The sequence below is a fragment of the Cynoglossus semilaevis genome, chromosome 8, assembly GCF_000523025.1.
Source record: "Cynoglossus semilaevis isolate Cse_v1.0 chromosome 8, Cse_v1.0, whole genome shotgun sequence".
Lineage (NCBI taxonomy): Eukaryota > Metazoa > Chordata > Actinopteri > Pleuronectiformes > Cynoglossidae > Cynoglossus > Cynoglossus semilaevis.
The window spans coordinates 4,707,137-4,725,869 of NC_024314.1; the positions used below are offsets into that span (position 1 = coordinate 4,707,137).

The following is an 18,733-nucleotide window of genomic DNA, read 5'->3' on the forward strand; positions in this document are numbered from 1 at the left end:
CGCTGTTGTTTTAGCTGTTTTAGCGCAGTTAAATTGTTGATCTTGGTCTTTCAGAACCCTGCTGTGTTATCTGTGGATGTGTGTCTAGCTGGTGGAGAGACCAGGTGATTTTCTGGGTGGTGCGACGGGTGTAGATTTTGAAGGTTTCGTGTCTTGAACGATGACACTTGTGTCAGCTTCATTTCATTGGCGTAGAGGTCAAGGCGTCCAAACTGTTTTTCAGAGGTGAGGAGAGATGTTTCTATTGGGGGAGTAGAAGATCAGCCACATGACTTTTACAGATCTGGTCTGAGGTCTGTGTTTTGAACAGCAACAAAAGTTCTATTTCCATTCCATGACCCAATCTGGGGTCACTGCCCACCTTTTGAAAACCTTTTTTGTGCTCCTAAACAAAGATGTTTGTGGCGGCTGATACTGTAGCTGTGCTGCTAGCAGATGTGCTTCAGCTCTGTTTGCATGTTGTTTCTCTCCCTCAGATTTACACCCAACAACTCTCCACTGCACCACGACTTTTCTAAATTCTGCCGTTGTCTCCGGCTATTGTTTATTACTGTGCTACTTGCGATTATTGGATCAACAAATGCTGCAGTGTTGTACTTATTGTCGGTCGCTGTGGCTCAGGGCTCGGCTTTAATGGCCAGATTGTTATACTAAATTGTAGCTGACACCTTTATGTCCAGCCGTCCTATCCCGGCCAGTCCTGCCCTCGAACGATGTGAATGAACTTTTCTGAACTTTGCCTTCTCTCTCCTCTCTAAAGGCCTGTCTGCTTCCTTCCATTGTTCACCATCACCCAGTGGAGACCGAACTTTACACGGCCAAGGACATTTTTGTCTACATTCGGGACCATTGTAGTGAATTTACAACATGGTGCTGAAAGAGGTTTGAAACTTGGTTGCTTTCAGTGAGATCCTCCGGCCTGCACATGCTCAGAGTAAATCATTGTAATAGCTGAGGAAGTGGTGTTATTGAAGGCAAAGTGTTCCTACACTGAGCCACTTGTTGTCATGAGCCGTACACGAGGGAGTTCAGGCGTCAAAGGTCTGTTCTGATTTCCAGGACTCTGTCATGAAAGGCTTCAAACGCCTCTGTACTCTGTGTAATGTACATTTCTAAAGCAGGTTCAGAAATCACTGAGGACCCTGAAGTCTCCCTGGAGCTTTTTTTGGGGGGGGGGGGAGTATGTAAAGGTTGAAGACAATGGTAAAACAAAAATAAATAATAATGTCGCAAAAAAGCTAACGGAAGATTTTCACAAGCTAACTTGACAATATTTGAATATTATAATACCAATAATGCATACATATTGTGCACTTTGTTTCTTTGTCATTATGGGATTTCAATTCTCTTTTGTATCGTCCTCAGGAGGCGGGCCTGACCCAAGGTCAAGTAAGACGGAGAAATAATCTGACAGAGAGAACGTCAGTGTGTTTAATCACACACACAGTGAAGCAGCTCTTTAATGTGAATGGGCAGCTGTTTGGTTTGATGACGGCCCTCAGTGAGTGGCTTTGGCTCAAAGCATCTGTGGTGAAGAAGTCAATGAAAGTCAATGAGACTGTTAATTCCTCAAACTGTGTTTGCACAGCGTCTGCTGACCCCGCGGCCCCTCTGTGGAGCCTAGTGAGCGGCCAATAAGAGATGCTAATGGCTTCGTTAGCGTGCTTGTTAGTGCCTGGATGTGATTATTCATAATTTGAGAGACTGTTGACAAGGTCAGCAGGTCAAGTAGAGTTGAGCACCCTGGGAGATGTTCCTCCTTATCTCCTTACCTCGGATCAACCTTTACCTCCTTCTCCTGGTGGAGTGGCGATACCTGCGTGTTAAAAGTGGATCATTCACAAGGACTGGCCTGGATCTTTGAACTGTAGACCACGAAGACAGTTAAGTAGTAACAGAGCATTTATTTTGAGATAAATTAATGAAAAATATTGCAGTAACTATGACAGGTGTGACAGAAGGCAAACACACAAATATGAGTGGACACTAATATTGTCTGAATGGTAGTCTGGGACTTTAACTTATTTGGTCACAACCCATTTTTGTTGAAGTAGTTGACTGCATTGCATTTAATTGTAGACTAGATATTTTTCTGTCTATGTAACTGTAGAACTCTCTGCGGCCCTGACCCATTTCTCACCTGAGTGGGAAGAGACAACGGTAGAACTCTCAGTCAACAGATGTGTTGTGTTCGTGGGTAGATTTTTTGTTTAAGCTGGATTTCCAGTCATCCTCTCTGACTCTGCTGCTGTTTGTGTTCCAGGAGTTTTCAAACATTTGGACAAACACACCCATGTGTGTGTTTGTTTGTGTATGGACCCAGATCGTCAGCACTGATTGGACGTGCCACTGTGATGGACTGTTTCTGCGGTCAGATGCTACAGGTGATGTCACTGTTCAATGTTTTTAAATATTAACAACAACATTGCTATTTTTATCATTAACATACCAATTATCACTCACAGTCTGTGTGGCTAGAGTAATCAGTGATGTCATGAGCTGGCATTTCTTCAGCCAATGGTAATAAAGCAGGGACGTTTCTCAGAAACCCGCAGGTCACAGATATGAGATCAGTGACACAAACGGCAGAGACGGCTCCTGTTTTTCCAGGTAGTGCAACAGGCTTCACAGAACAAAGCTGTCATTTTCGTTCCTCCTAGTAGTGCAGATTCAGTAGAGACATTACGGTTGGTTGGTGTGACCAAGAGCCAACATGTTTGTCTGCCTGGGATTGGCTGCTGACTTCCTGACATTGTTCCTCCTTCCTGTCGTCCANNTTCCTTCCTTTCGTCCTCTTTTTCCTGGGAGCAACTTCTTCAAAGTAAATGAAGAATCAGCAGCGGCTCAAATGTAAATGACCCCTACAGGTCAGAGGTCACCATAGATATGAGGACGATGGTTGGTGTTCCTTCAAGATTCCAAGTTGTCACTGAGCAGTCACCTGATCAACAAAGGTAAAGGTTTTTGCAGTGTTGGGAGGCGTCTTCAAAGTCCTTCAGCGTTGTCACGTGAACATGTGACCTGCTGTTCATGGATAGGCTGACCAAACACGCTGAGACAGTGGAGAAGGTGAGGAGGTCACGGAGGTCACATCACTTAACTTTTACAAGGGATGCCCACTTTGATGAGACGAGCTGCAATCAGACATCTGAAAGACGACACAAAGGGAATAAAAGACACAAATGACACTTCATTCCTACTGAGCCATTAACGTCTCCTCGGCGTCATTTACATCCTAATGCCACACCTTGACTGATAGAACTGATGGCTCTCTGATGTCTGCGCTGGTAAGACACACACACACACACAGGCAGGTTATCTGATGGAGTGGTTGAGGACCAAATAGAGGTTAAAGGATGTAACAGGTCTTTGCCACTTTTCGGAGAGCACAAATCCTCTGTTGAAAGAGAAAGACAAAAAAAGATCCATTGTCCTGGAGCCGACCGTCATATAATCATCTCAGCCTCGCTCTGCAGATCACAGCATTGTTTGCACATTTGTTGTGCTTCTCATTGTCTAGGTCAGTGGTTCTCCAACTTTTTCTACTCTGTACCACCTGAGAAAACATTGATCTCTTTGAGTACCACCATGATGACCAGCATTAGAATATAGCAGCATAGGCCTTCCCTGTTAGCTTCCACCACACAGGAGAGATGTTTAGAAATATGTTTGTGTTTGAATGTTGTATTAATTGTGACTGGTATGTTTCAGATTTATTCAATTGAAAATGTAAATGTGAAAATATAAACTAGAGAGCGCTTGCAGTTTGAGAACCACGGGTCTAGGTTATTTATGAATTAATGTCCCAGGTCCTTGAATCGCAATTTTAAACCAGTTTCATGTTTTGCATAGTTGGTCTGACAGAAAACAAATCATTGTGTCTTGAAATGACTTTTTCAAAACATTCTCGTTGCAGGATTTTAATCCTTTGACCACTTGTCCACCTACTGATTAAATGGACCACAAGAGGCAAAACAACTACTGCTGTAATTGGAACAAGCCGTAGACTGGGACGAGGTTTTCTCCAAACCCTAACCTTAAATAGTTCCCTGTTTTATCCGACTGCTGCACCTGTGTTGAACTGTAAGTTTACCCCAGTCTTGTTCTCCACCTCTGTCACCAGTCTGCTGCTACGTCCACGGTACATGAGGACACTGGTCATGTTGGGAAGTGCTTGGATGGTAACCCCTGAATGCCTTCCAGACCTGGACATTCTTTCACGCCTACTCTGTCTTACTCTCTCTCTGTCTCTGTGTTTGAATCTTTTCATCGACCTTCTCTGCTCTGTTGGCCGCCTTCTTCTTTACCCTAGTGTTGGTCACCAGTTCCATCACTGGAGATGTTCAAGTATAAGCCATAACATTTTAAAAATCAAATTTTATCTCCAACTAGGTACCAACTCCACCATACTCTTCATCTAGGGATGAGCACATTTTGTGTTTGCCAAAAAAAGTAAAATTTCTATGAACCAATGAACACATTATTTGTGCTGAACATATGACACTATATCTGGATTGACGATAAATCAACCAGAAATGACATACTATACTGTGACTTTTTTCTTTTAAAAAAGCCTCAAAATACTCCTTTATGTTCCTAAATATGCATCAATGTGAATATTTTGTTTTAAAATGAAAAAACTCTTTGTTAACACTGGACTCAAAAACGATAAACTATAATGTGATCTTTGCAACAAAAACAAAATCCTCAAAGTGGTTGAATTTGCCCCCAAATGTGGACGGATGTGAATATTTTGTGGTAAAAAATGCCATAAAACATGATATCTTTTTTTGTTGTTGTTTGTTTTGTTTTTGTTTTTGTTTTTGTTTGGTTCCACCTAGAATGTTATCATGTCATAGACTATAAAAAGGCCAAACCTTAACAGAAGAAAATGTTCATTGTTTTGTTCAAACTTTTCTGTGATTGTTGATTTTCAGCCTTGATGTTTCATGTCTGTGTTGTTAGCCTCGCATCAGCTGCAGCTGCACAGATCAGGGTAAATGTGAGTAAAGAGATGAAGAAAGAGTTTGGTCACTGCAGACACATTCTGATGTCAGGTGTGAACTGGATCACAGAATCTAGATACACCTGGATACTGGCTGAAGACACACACACACACACACACACACACACACACTGTCACTCACATACAGATGCCAGCCAGCCACCCACACCCACAAATGTGCATTTTTGTGCAAACACATCCATCATCCAGTTTCACTTTACGTTGGCCATGTATATTCCCATGATCCATCACAGTCCGGGTGTTTATTTAGCCACTGGCCAATTATTCATTGTCACCTTCAAAGCACTATCTCGTCCTCTGGGTGGAGTGATGCGTTTGAAGGTGAGGTGAAGAAGAGGGAAGTGTTTTTATGACAATCATGTGAAAATACCTTTTTTCCCACAAAAGTCCACATATTTAAGATTGAAGAATGTTTATTGTCATGTACATTGTGAGAATGCATTCACAGTGCAACAGTGTAATGGGAAAAAAGCATGTTTTTGGCATTTTTATACCAAACCTTTTAAATGATCTGATGATTTTTCCGCTTAATTTAAATAACAAAAAAGGGACTAATAAATGAGAACGGCCAATAAATAGCTTAAATGTAATGGATGGTCCAGCAATAATAATAAAAAAATAACCAAAATATACTTTACATGTTTTTTTGTAAAGTTTGTGTATATAAATATATATAATTTGTTTTTTAAAGCTTTTTCTCTAATAAAGTACATTCAGTTACGTTTTTGTCTTCCTACTTGCTGAAGTAGCTGAAGTCTTTCATTAGGACCTGACAAAAACACCAACATCAGTTCAGCAGCAGCTAGTGCTCAGAGTTTCCTTAGGTAAGGCATCAGGTGTAACACTGGTTAAACTGGTTAACCACTGATCAAGTTAAGGTTAGAGTCAGGGGGAGTTGTAGTCATAAATGAATGAACTTAAAATATAATAAAATAAACCTAATAAAAAATAATTAATTGTTTTGAAAATAAGCAGATTTATATAAGGATAAAGCTTTAAGTAGGAACAGAAATGTGTGTTGATTCAACACAACTCGTTTTAAGTTGGAAGCTAAACCAAAATTAACGATTTTAAATAGTTATATAGCAAAGAAATCAAAGGAACACTATATCAATGTGGCAGTCGTTTTAATTAGAATCAATTTTAATAAATAATTGTGCGTTAACATTCTATTGTCTGAAAAAAGTCAATAATACTTGGTAAAACCGGTTTTCCATTTAAATCAAAGATTTAATTTCCCTTACATGCTCATTTAGTGTACTCGCCCCCTGGAGACGAAAAATTAGAACGCATTTCGTTTAAACACTCGCTTCGTAGTTAAAAATAGTTTCTCAGCAAACTTACTAAAACGTTGATACATGTAGAAACGTTGCATTAATTTGCATCGTTATTTAATATGTTTAAATTGGTTTAGTATTTCACTCAATCGAACTATTTCATGAAAATTGCACTTAGGCGGATGGTTACAGTTTTAGGCCTCCCGTAGCAAAGTGATGTTCGGTTTTGCTCCGCCAACAAGCATTTACTAGTGATGGGAAGACCGACTCTTTTTACTGATTCTAATATTTGACTCTCGAACAGTAAAATGAACCAGTCTTGAACTAATCATTTCATTCGTTTTACGCTACAGCGTCGTTTTATGACGCTACACAGTTTTGACATTTTATTATGTAAAAATCGCCAAAATTCGAGTAATCAAATACAGAGCAGAAATCCCAGGTGTGGGAGCGACGAGCTGTGCCTCACTGCGCGATCCAATCAAACTGGGTCACATGACGCGGGCCCGTTTCTGTTCCAGCCAATGAAGTGCAGAGAAAAGTAAGCGGGGAGACCAACGCTGGAGCTAAAAGGTTAGCTTCAAACTACGGGACAGAAAAGTCGTTCTTTTTAAATTTACTGGTACAAACAAAAACACTGGCTGTGTGGCTGTCCCGTAAGGAACAGCCATTACTGCTTTCTTGTCTTTTATTCTCATCGTGTGACAACGTCTGGACTAACTACTGTGACACGACACATTTGAAAAGAAGGCTCGGCAGACATGAAACATCAGCCACGAACATTCAAAGACAGATTTCTTAAAATAATTCTGGAAATTCAAGGATCGATTTGTCATTGGATGAGCAACGGAGACTAAACATTAGCATCCACAATGCTAAGGTGAGGAAAAGCCGAGAGCTACAACCATGGACTTTACTACGAGTAAAGGTAAGGCTAAAATGCTTTTTGTTTTTTCAAAATAAGATGGGGATAAGTAGAAAAAAGTAATTTTAAAAAGTATTTGATAACTATATTTTTGGCCTAATATATATATCTATATATATTGATTAAAGCATCTGAATTTAGTCTCTTTTTTCTACTGAAGGTCAAAGTAAATTTTAAAATCTCTATACTTTAATTTGTTTACAATAAATCTGAATTTCTTAGACACAAGAAGGGTGCTATGTCCAACTATATAAAGAAACGTTATTTGTAGGACATGTATGTTCCTGTGTATGTGTTTGTGTAAATGTCATTGAAAGAGGAATGCTGATGGGATATGAAGTATTACCAGGTGATTGCTGTTGATGCTCTTTTTGGTTCTTACAATTGTAAATCTAACTCCAGAGGAGTCAGCCACTACATGTCACTGCTCTCTCTCTATATAGCTAATGTATTGGTCACGTGGGGGTTAAGCTATAATGTATTCACAGGAAAATCCAGGGAAGGCCCGAATCTTCTCCATTAGCGTCATCGGACGGGCACTATACTTGTTGGCGGAGCAAAACCGAACATCACTTCGCTACGGGAGGCCAAAAATTGTAACCATCCGCCAAGACGGCCTAATGAAATTTTCACAAAATAGTTCGTTTTGGTGAAATACTAAACCAATTTAAACATTTTAAATAACGATATAAATTAATGCAACTTTTCTATGTATCAACGTTTTAGTAAGTTTGCTGAGAAACTATTTTCAACTACGAAGCAAGTGTTTAAACAAAGTGTGTTCCTGTTTTTTTTTTTTTTTTTTGGTACATGAATTGAGCATTGAAGGGAAATTAAATCCTTGATAAAACAGTGCAATATAGTTATGTATTAAACTTATACCATTTATTATGTAGTTTCTATATGTATATAATGATATTATAAGTGTATATATCTTAAAAATCTACGTTTGTGTCGATGCACAAGCTTAATGCTAAAACATTGCGGTATAGTTATTAACAGTACTTTGTTTTTATATTTAGTAGGTGTTGTATTATTTATTTATTATCATTTTTGTATTTGTCCCATTTAAAAAAAAAATTGTTTACTTTGTAACATTCCCATAGTTTCCTTAATACATGATTGTAAAATAACACACCTTATGAGAATGTGCATTATTTTCACCTATGTGCCAGTTTGGCAGTTAGACTTTTGCTGACACCAGTAAAACAGGGAACCTGTGGCAGCGTTCCTTCTCCTCCCCCTCTCTTCCTCCATCTCATACTGTTATCTGGCCTGTACATGAACCCTCCTCACCTCCTAACCCCAGAGGAGCAGCATGCTTGACTGTGTTAGTGTGTGTGTGTTTCTCTTTGCTATCACACACAAACACATCAGACAATGTGTAATGCACAAATTAAAGAAAGACACGAGTCAGAAATAAAGGGACGGGAGGCAGGAAGAAGGGGTACTTTTCTTCCAAGAAAAACATAAGGAACAAATAAGAGTTTTTTACAAAAAAAGTGCAGTAAAACCTCAAAGTAACTGAACTTTATTGCTGGTTCTCTGTGGAAAGAAATGTGACATTAACATTACAATAATGGTTAGGAATGAACTTCTAGTTTGATCAAATAAAAATATATTACAAATATTGTTAATTAGACAAATAATATAATATAATGAGAAAAACAGGTCTGAATACAGGGAATCATGGAGGTTAAAAATATTCACTCCAGATCATTTCTGGAATATTTTCCATCAAGACATTCAAACCTGCTAGAGTTAAAATTGCTTGTGTTGTCCTGCCTGTTTACAGTCAACAACTTAACCAGAAATGGTTGCTGCTTCCTGATAATTTAAATAAATTCAAGGACAATATGTCTTGAATTTACCTTCTATATTGTGAATAGTTTTTTTTCTTTTTTACCTTCTTTTAACAGTAAATACTGTAATATAAACAAAGGCAGATTCTGTGGATTGCTGTTGAACTGGGCCTAAATTAAATTGTAAATTTAATATGCGCAACAACACAAATTACTGGGGCAATAATGGGCAATTAATGTAAGTGTTAATGTGTCCTGGTCTGGTCAAAGATTCTCTTAAAACTTTTGACTCTTCTCTTAAAACTTTAGACAAAGTATTGAAAATGTCAATAGTTTTATAAATAAAACAATACTTTCACATTTGTGGTGGTCACCAGACAAGAACATATAACGCCGTGGGTTTGCAGTCAGAAGATCTGAGGCCCGTCGGCATGGATCACAGCACCTTTGGCGTCTCCTGTGTTCACCCTCTGCTCTTTTAAAAGCTCCTCACATGTGTGAAGGGCGTAAAATCACTTCCTGGGTTGGATTGCCTCTGACCCTGTCATCTTGATGGGAGGTGGGACGAAAGGCCGGCACTCGCATTAGGGCTAAAAGGTGACCGCTGTCTCATCGAGACAGATACCAACAGATGAGAGGAGGAGGAGGAGCAGAGGATGAAGATGGTTGATGGAGCCAGCTGGAAAACCAGTCAGAGCAGATGAGGAGTTAAGAGGGAGAAGAGAAAATATTTAAATCATGCTGTCAAAAACTGGTCAACAAAGACATGTACAATGGAGGACTAGTGATGGACGTTGGCGGAAGATAAACGATAGAGACGCTTGTTTTAAGTTTGATTCCTAGTTATTTGTCACATAAATTATCACTGAAATAACCATAGTGATTACTGAAATTAAAAACAATGAGAACAGCGACTTTAACTCACAAGTGTCACACACACACACACACACACACACACACCTTTGCACTGTGACCTGTAGTCAACCTCTGTCCTGCTAACCTGTATTTATTGGCCATTAAAGGCCAATAGTTCAGTCAAAGTGTGACAAGTCTGATTTATAGGCAGATTCATCACAACATCTTAGTGCACTGACTACGCTGCTGCTGCTGCTGCTGCTGCTGCTGCTGCAGCAGCAACACCAGGCCTGTGCAGAGAGACGACAGATAGATGGACAGATGACAGACAGGTAAACAGACACTGATCTCATTTGAACAACGGATGAGGATGAGGTTTTCAAATGCAGTTAATAAACGAATGTTTTCCTGCTAATAAAAAATGGAAATAATAATAATTTAAAAAAAACAGTGTCTGTTGTTAATTAAATGTTTAATTCATTATGGTTTACTGGCTAACTTACAGCTCAGCTGCACAGAACAGGACCTGCTGTTAGCTGTACACCTTTATTAAACACAGACACACATTACGTGGTCATTAAAGAGGCATATGGGAATCCTACATCCACATGCATGCCATTCTCGTTCTCTTTGTGTGTGTGTGTGTGTGTGTGTGTGCGTGTGACTTTTTCATGACCACGGTCAGGCAGAGTTCAGCAGCAGTTCATCTAGGGTAATGCAGGGAAACACCCTGCCTCCCCCGTCACACACAAACTGGAAACAGAAATATTAGTGCGTCCTATTGTCTTTGAGGTCAACGCTACCTTGTGAAGTTTACTGTTGTGTGTTCAGCAGTATTATTGCTGTTGATGGTGGTGGTGTGTCAGCCTGTTGTCACAGGCGTCTGTAATGGTGTGTGTACGGCTGATTTGTTCCTCTTCTTAACTAGGTTTTAAGACATTTTTAGAATTATTAAAGCTGTTTTCTTTTGCTAACCTTTAGCCTCTACTGGTGGCTTATTATTTTGCTATAGTTTGGCAATTTATTGTAGCTAACCTTCATTCTCCAGGGGTGTCACTTTTGTTTACTTTACTACATTAATAGCTAACTCTTAGCTATTAATGTATATATTTGTTTCTGGGCTAACTAGTATTTTCTGGTAACATTTTGAGTGATAATTATGACTCATAATTAGCTACCATGGGGATGACTAAATTATACTCAGATGTAATTAATAAATTATGTTTAGTTTGTGTCAATCACACAATCTTTTGCTATATTTCTAGCTTCCTACATCTTTCTATTCTTGTATTGTTTAGCAATTGTTCAGTTATTTCAGTGGTAACCTCACCTGTTCAAGGTAACTGTTAATACATTATTTCAGAACAACCTTGTAGCTCTTGTTTTTTCCTGTTTTGATCTCATGTATATCACATCTACAACACTGACCTGGTGAGAGCTGTGTACATTACAAAAGCCAACCTTGTTTAGAAAAGCCTAACTGTATACCTTGCAGAAGTAATGGCGCCCCCACCATCACACTCTGATTGGGAGTGTGTCGTCACATTATCCTGGGCTCTCCAGCATTTGCAGTACAAGCTGATGGAGAGGAAGAAAATAGAGTTTCAGTTACAGTCATTGTTGTGTTCCCAGAATTTCAGAGCTGAAAAGTCCACTGCATTTCCTGTCATCCACAGTTTCCTTCTCAACATTGTTGAAGCGTTCAAACAAAAACATTAGGCATGCACGCGTGTGTCAGCGCTTCTACAGGAGCCCATTGAGATTATGTAACATTTGAACTTGAGTCACCTCCTCCACAGTCAAACAGAGTTCACCAGATGTTGCTGCCGCGGCCTTAGCGACAGTTTTGCCAGTAACCTGCCCCCTCATCGCCTCTCCTCCTCCTCCTCCTCCTCCTCCCTCTCTCCACCCTCCTTTTCCTATTCTTCTTCTCTCCTTCACTGTAATCAACACCTCTTTAACTTGTCCCTGACCCATCAGTGCACTCACACAGAGGGACAACACCTCCTGGCTTTCCATGCTTCACCTATATGTTGGAGGAAACAGGTTATTGTTTGATGTGACATGAAACTATATGTACGTCAAAGGTAAATAATAGAATAAATCTGGGTCATTTTACCTCCTTCATATTTATCTGATGAGTGACAGAGAATAAGCAGTATTAAAAAAACACACACACACAACAACTTGACTGAATCAACAACAAATGCCAGTGGTGTCAAAGGCCCAGGTACCAAACTGTGTACCTCACACTAACACATCGTGAATATCGTGTTGATCAGCAGCAGTGATGACATTTTACAAGAATTCATGAACTACAAAAAAAGTTCCAGGAAGCTAGTCAGTCCAAAATCTGGAACCAGTAGAAGTTTGTCACGTACAGTAAACAGGACTGAACTCACATTTCTCCTTCCAAACAACAGTGTTAACAAGAACTAGATGAATAGCTGCTAAGCTATGCAGAAACACACTAACCACCATAACATCTTTCAACAGCTTAGTAATTATCTCTCAGTGAGCCTTGACTCAGTAACTTCCTGTGACAAAGTCTGGTTCTGAGTCTGACCATGACTCAGACTGCTAGGTTAATATAATCCATCATGTGTCCTGTAAAACCTGAATGGAAACCTGTAGTGTATAATGTACTTCTCTACATAATAATTATTTAGAAACACACACACACATACACACCCAAAGAGAAAGAAACACCTACGCTCTCCCTCTAACACCTGTCCTTCCTGGATTCTCTGCCAGCTGGAGTCAGATTCCTGCAGAATGTTCCGGTAAAATGTGGTGAAGCGTAAAACCGGCAGTCTGTTCTATGGATGCCAGCCCAGCACTGCAGGTGTCGGAGGGGACTCTCTTCCTCTGTGGGTCTAAACGTACAATAAGTAGAGTTGCTTCGTTTAATTTCTGACCATTTTTAATTTTTTAAAAATTCTAAAGCCTTCAATTCTGCAAAAAACAGTAATGAATTCCATTATTTGGACGGTCCTATATCAAGACCAGGACCTGAAGTGTATTAAATCTCTGAAGAACGCCCACTTTTTCCGTCCATAACTGTCTACGTTCATTAGCTTGTTTTATCACGCTCACTCCAAATTATTTTACAATCTTCAATTACGGTAATTCAGCAGCACATGTTCGTCACACACCCCTCACTCACACCTGTACTGCATTTGCTCTTTCTCTTTCTCTCTCTCTCTCTCACACACACACACACAGCCTCTCGTTCAAGTGTAGGAGCAGAGAGGGTCGTTCAGGGGACAGAAACACACAGGCAGCCTCGTCTGCCCTCCACTTAAACCCTCATACACACACACACACACACACTTCTCCTCTCTTTCCCCTCTGCCCTCAACTTAAACCCTCACCCCAATCTTACCCCAGCCCTTTCCACGTAGTTATAACCCCCACCCAACAGCCAATGCCCACTGCCCTGTTAACCTTGTTACCTCTCTCACCCTTCTTCTGTCATATCTACCCCCCACCTCTCTCTCTCACACACACACACTGGCTTAGTTTATTTCCTAGATGGTATCAGACAGGGATAACAACTCTTTTCCCCCTAATCTTCCAGGTAGTTTTTTACTGGAGTTAAAAATAGACAGGATCAGAGTCCTTAACTTAACTTACATTTAATATGACTGGACACTTGGTGTGTTTGACCCTGGATTGTTCAATAGGAGCTGGTCCCATGCTTAATTTTTCAACCTGTAACTAGCTCTATTCATTTCTTAAACAAAATCTATAGGGGGCCAATGTGACTGAGGCAATACAGACAAGAAGACAAATACAGCAGACTTCCAACCATGATGTAAAGTGGAGTAGACTGAATTAACTCTGGGCGATGACATTCAGTGAAGGCCATGTTAGTGAAGGAGATGTTAGATGATCATAAACAGCACTGTCATGGAAACTGGACTGTTCTGTGCATCTGTTAAATCTGTCGGACTTAGCGTTCATGGGAATATAATCACTAAATATTAGTTTCTTCAACTCTCGATGATCATCTCGCTTCCCTGTTGCAGGGTTTTGTGTACAGACTTTGTTCATATTGCGCAGAAACCTGAAGAACAGTCCATTCATGGAGCACAATATCTGAAAGCACAGTTCAGATTTTGACTGACGTAAACATACCTGGTGCTTCTCATGAGCAGAGGTGTACAGTGGCAGTCGATGACCTGCGTTGTTTCTTGTTGAAATGTCAAAGTGAGCAGAATAGACCAACAGGCAAAGACCCAGGTCAGGACTCAGCCCCGGAGACCTGCAGTGAGAGACAAGCACCTGTGGTTCACTTTTACTAGGAGCAAACCTCCTAGCAAATGGAGCTATGCTGAGCACACACGTGCACACTCACACGTGCACACAGCACGTTCTCAGTGAGTTCACGGTGGTGATGACACAGCAGGAGGTTGCACCTCCACACACAGTGATCTGATGGAAGAATCAGGGAGGCACCAGCATGCATCTGTCCACTGTTGAACTCTGAGCTGCAGGAGTTTCAAATGGCCCACATTTTTTTAAGAAGCAAAGATGATTTTTTAGTGGTGCCCTTCACCTTTTGTTTTAGATTTTAAAGACCTAAAAAGATGTGGTAAAATGGTACATCAGCAAATTTGTCTTTAGAAGCGTAGCACAAAGTTTTTAAAACCTTGGCACAGGAGACAGCATAGTTACTGCAACAAGTTGGTCAAATATTTCAGGAGCAGCTGTTATAAAATCAGCACTTTTTTATACAAATTCTCCACATAAAACCTTTTTAAGGATCTATAAAGTTTTTGCTTGCAATGGATATCATTGTCCACTTCAATGATTAAAATTGTATTCTACTGTTAATGCATGTGTAATGGAGATCCAAACATAAAGGGTTCTGTTTTCACAGGCTCCACTTTCCCCAAATCCATTGTTTCATTGTTCAAAAGTATTCCTTCATATTTCCCAAAAACATAAAAAATAAGAAGTTTTCAAAATAACAGTGAGTTCACTAACCAATCAAAGGTATATGCTGCACCATGTACGTTCATTCCTGGATATTTCCTCTATTTGCTAACACCGTACAACAACTGAGTCAGTCAACATCCCAAACAGTCGCAGTAAATCCACTTGGTTTGTTGTTTGTAAACTGCAATGGAAAACATACAATTAGTGAAACCGTCCCAAGTTCTTGGCACTAGTCCCTACAGCAGTCAACAGTCTACAATGATCACTGATCACATGGGAAATTAAAAGCAGGATTAAAAGAAGAATACTGCTTCTGTCATATTGGCTCATGCTGGGCCGAGGTGTGGGCTCCTGTCCACAGTTTAAATTGTATGCTCTCAGCAACAACCAGCAAAAGCGTCTGATAATTGGCCCCCATACTGCACATCGGATTCACCAGTATCTGCTGCTGCTGCCTCTGGAGACTGTGTCCTGGAAGTAAAGGGTTTATTCTGAGAGTGTGTCTTAATTAACATCCTCTAGTGGCCTTTTTCTGCATTTCAATGTGCACTAAGTAAATTGAGCTGATCTACAGGGACTGTAACTCCCTCTACCAACAAACAATCTCATTAGTTTTTTTATTTTAGCTGAGGAAATGCATTGTCTTAAACATAAATGAGGCCAACACTATTCTACATTCATTTAAAACTCTGATTAAAATCATTTTCCTCTGGCCAAAACTCAATAACAATATAAAGATGGATGGATCAATATGTTGGCGAGTAGGTAGTTTATTGGAAAGAATGTATAGTTCAACATTGAATATCCATTTGATGATGTCATTGTTATGCTTTACAACATCAACCTTTAAGGTCTCAGACTGGGGTGCCCATGATGTGGGTTTAAATCCTTGTCCTTCTTTTACGACCTTTTGAATTTTCTTGTGTAGGAAAACTAAAATAATACTTCAGTAGAGCATTGCAAATACAGCTGATGTTATATTTTTGTATTTAAAAATTCTTTCTAGAGGGACTACTAGCCAGGCTAACAGGCTAAGCAGCAATGCTTGGATTTGAAACCACACTCCAGGTTCCATTGTCTGCGTCTCCGGCCTGTCTGTTCACTTGATTATTGTGATCACACTCACCTGTGTCTCTGTCGTTAGCCTTGCTCATGTTATTCTCACACCTGGCACTTTTACCATAGCCCTTTGAGATTCACATCTGAAACATAGTCCATATCATGTAGTGAGAGAAGGTAAACTCTAACTGCAATTTATGTGAAAGCTTTTGTGGAAATTGAGGTTTTTGTTATCTTAAAGGTTTTTCAAATTCCATTCAGATAAGTTGTTCTCTTGCTCTTTTAAAAAACACTCTAATTGTAGAAGAGTCAGTAGGTGTGAAGTGTTGTTGTTTTTAAAAGCTATTGTAAGTAAGTACAGAAGTCATCAACATCACATCAGTTTTTTGTAGCAAAGTAAATATATAATGTGTGTATATATATATATNGTATATATAATCTTATAATCTTATTTATTTTTTAATTTAACTTTATTCTGCTACAGTCTACCATTGGTTGATTAGTGAGGGTGGAGCCAGGGGAGGGGCCAAGGGTGGAGCAGAGTATAACAATTGTTGCCCACATGCTGGGTTCATACCGAAACTCATATGTCATCAAAGGTCAATGTTGTAAGGCATAAGAAGTTCAAACAGTTTGCAGTGCCTGGATTTGAACCCTTGCTTTAGGGTCCATTGCCTGTGTGACTCCCACTGCACCGGACAGGGACATAGTTGGACTTAGTTTTGGCAGAACGTATATTTGTCATGCAGGGTAGATGTTGTAACGCACCCCTACACCACACCAGGTCCCTCCCTCAACAGCCACCACTAACATCCACACCTTCCAATTTGCATTGACATTTGAACTTTCTTATGCAGGACTTGGAAAGCTGCAGTAGTACTTCTGCTACAGCTAATGTTATAGTTTTGTAATTGAAAAATCCTTCTAGTTGGTGACAGAGTGACTCCGCGCCCGGTACAGGGCTTCAACTTCAACATAGTCCAATGCCTGGATTTGAAACCCAGTCCAGGTTCAGTTGTCAGCATCTCCTGCCTCTCTGTTCAGTTGGATAGTGTGATCACATTCACCTGTGTCTCTGTCGTTAGCCACACACACACACACCCACACCCTACAACCACATCGCCCCTCCCCATAATGCAAGGTAAAGCAGGTGGTTTCACAACAAGTATAAGAATGTAAGTGCTGAGTTCTGAACAATCAGTTTCTTAACAGAAAGTTGAGTTCCACGCTCACTGGAACTGCTCAGTACCAGACTGATGTCATGCTGATCAAAACCCCTGTCCACAGGACCTGTATCTATGGTCAGGTGAAGTCAATGACAGGATGTATTCATTGAGCCTCCTCTGGAGACCACAGTCCAGGACTAGTCTCTGCCCTGAGCCTCAGACAGGGAGGGGCAGCAGGAAGCTGCCTGCTGTCCCCACACACGATTTATGACATGTCCTCTCACTTTGAAGAACAGTGTGTGTTTGTACACACTGACTGCTGCTGCTGCTGCAACCTGTCTGTCACTCACTCACACGTAGCAAAAGAAAAGTGTAGGAGAGCAAGATCATAAATGTCCATTTGTTTCCAAACAATAAAAAAGTGATTATAAACACATTACATTCAACTTCATTTTACACTGTATTTCAGTGAGACAGTCAGGCGTTTGTATAGTTATAAACACTGACGTTTAAAGGCAATTTATAAAACTTGAAATTTATATCTGTGACAGTGGGTGGAGTTACATTACTACTGACCTGTAGCTGAACCCTGAAGACTTCATCTACTTGTACTCTGTATACGTGCGCCCACACACACCTGAGTTGTTGTGGTTTGAAAACCAACGGTCTGCAAACAATGAATCCAGTTAAAAAGCCATTAATGCTCAGAGGGAGCCAAAGAGGTCAAGGAGGACAGAGGAATACGAGATAAAGAGAGCTGGAGGAAAAGAAAGAGAGAAAGAAAAAACAGAAAGAAGGAAAGAGATACAAATGATAAGAAGAAACGAAAGAGTAAGCATCAGAGACAGCAACAGACAAAAGTGGGAGGGAGCGGAGGGAGAGAGTGACCTTTGTCTGAACTCAGTGGTGAACTTCTGCCTCAGTGTACTCCAGTTAACCTGTGTCTGTGCTCTCTCTCTCTCTCTCTCTCTCTCTCTCTCTCTCTCTCTAACACACACGGGTAAGAGGTGCATTTTCAGTTTATATAATGGATAATACGTGTGTTTCCAGTTTAGCTTTGGAACTATGAATGGGAGCTGATCCCAGCATTACTCATTACTCTCTCTCTCTCTCTCTATCTGACTTTTAACCAGCACCAGCACAAAATGCCATCTTGAATTCTGTCAATGCAAATAGGTCACAACAAGGAAAACATGGAATTAGAAGAAAACAGTCAGAAGATGGAAAGTTCTTCGCAAACAAACCTCCAGAGTATACTTTAGCCTCAAAGTTGTCAAGTTAGCAGTACATTCATGTATGTGTTCCTTTGTGGTTTTTGTTAACGTCTCTTCAGTCTGGCCCTGGGTACTGTTTTTACTGTCAGACACTGGCTATGCAGGAATCTTCCTGAGAAAAAGAATCAAAAGATACAACAAAAGATATGTATGTTACTTTTAATGGACCACTAGAAAGTCAATAATGTTTTTAACTGTGGAGACAGTTCCTCCTATGTGTTTTATTCACTTCATTTCTATTTCAAGTGGCTGGAAGTAACTGTATTCAAGTTGTGATTTATAATTTCAAATATGGCCTTAAGTTGTTGCAGTTTATTTGCATTTGTAACGTCTTATAGCTAGGGTCCAGTAGGTAGTCTACAAATCTAGACGCATTAACGCATAACTTGTTCTTGTAGTTACAAT

The 18,733-nt window shown here is 40.1% G+C and overlaps 3 long non-coding RNA genes across 4 annotated transcripts; 1 reads left to right on the plus strand and 2 right to left on the minus strand.

Annotated features, from left to right (window-relative positions):
* Positions 1 to 87: 87 nt before the first annotated feature.
* Positions 88 to 2,761, plus strand: LOC112487302 (uncharacterized). Its single transcript, XR_003050263.1, has 3 exons — positions 88 to 882; positions 1,366 to 1,883; positions 2,264 to 2,761. It is a non-coding gene; the product is annotated as an uncharacterized LOC112487302 (long non-coding RNA).
* A 5,971-nt stretch (positions 2,762 to 8,732) lies between these two features.
* On the minus strand, positions 8,733 to 14,121 carry LOC112487361 (uncharacterized). The gene is made up of 4 exons (XR_003050404.1): positions 14,026 to 14,121; positions 12,599 to 12,761; positions 11,374 to 11,463; positions 8,733 to 9,709 (listed from the first exon to the last, which is right to left on the minus strand). It is a non-coding gene; the product is annotated as an uncharacterized LOC112487361 (long non-coding RNA).
* A 1-nt stretch (position 14,122) lies between these two features.
* LOC103381670 (uncharacterized) lies at positions 14,123 to 17,941 on the minus strand. 2 transcript variants are annotated; one of them, XR_003050406.1, is made up of 4 exons: positions 17,631 to 17,941; positions 15,956 to 16,031; positions 14,878 to 15,010; positions 14,123 to 14,152 (listed from the first exon to the last, which is right to left on the minus strand). It is a non-coding gene; the product is annotated as an uncharacterized LOC103381670 (long non-coding RNA). The 2 variants fall into 2 exon arrangements; XR_003050405.1 differs by having other exon boundaries at positions 14,878 to 16,031.
* Positions 17,942 to 18,733: the final 792 nt, after the last annotated feature.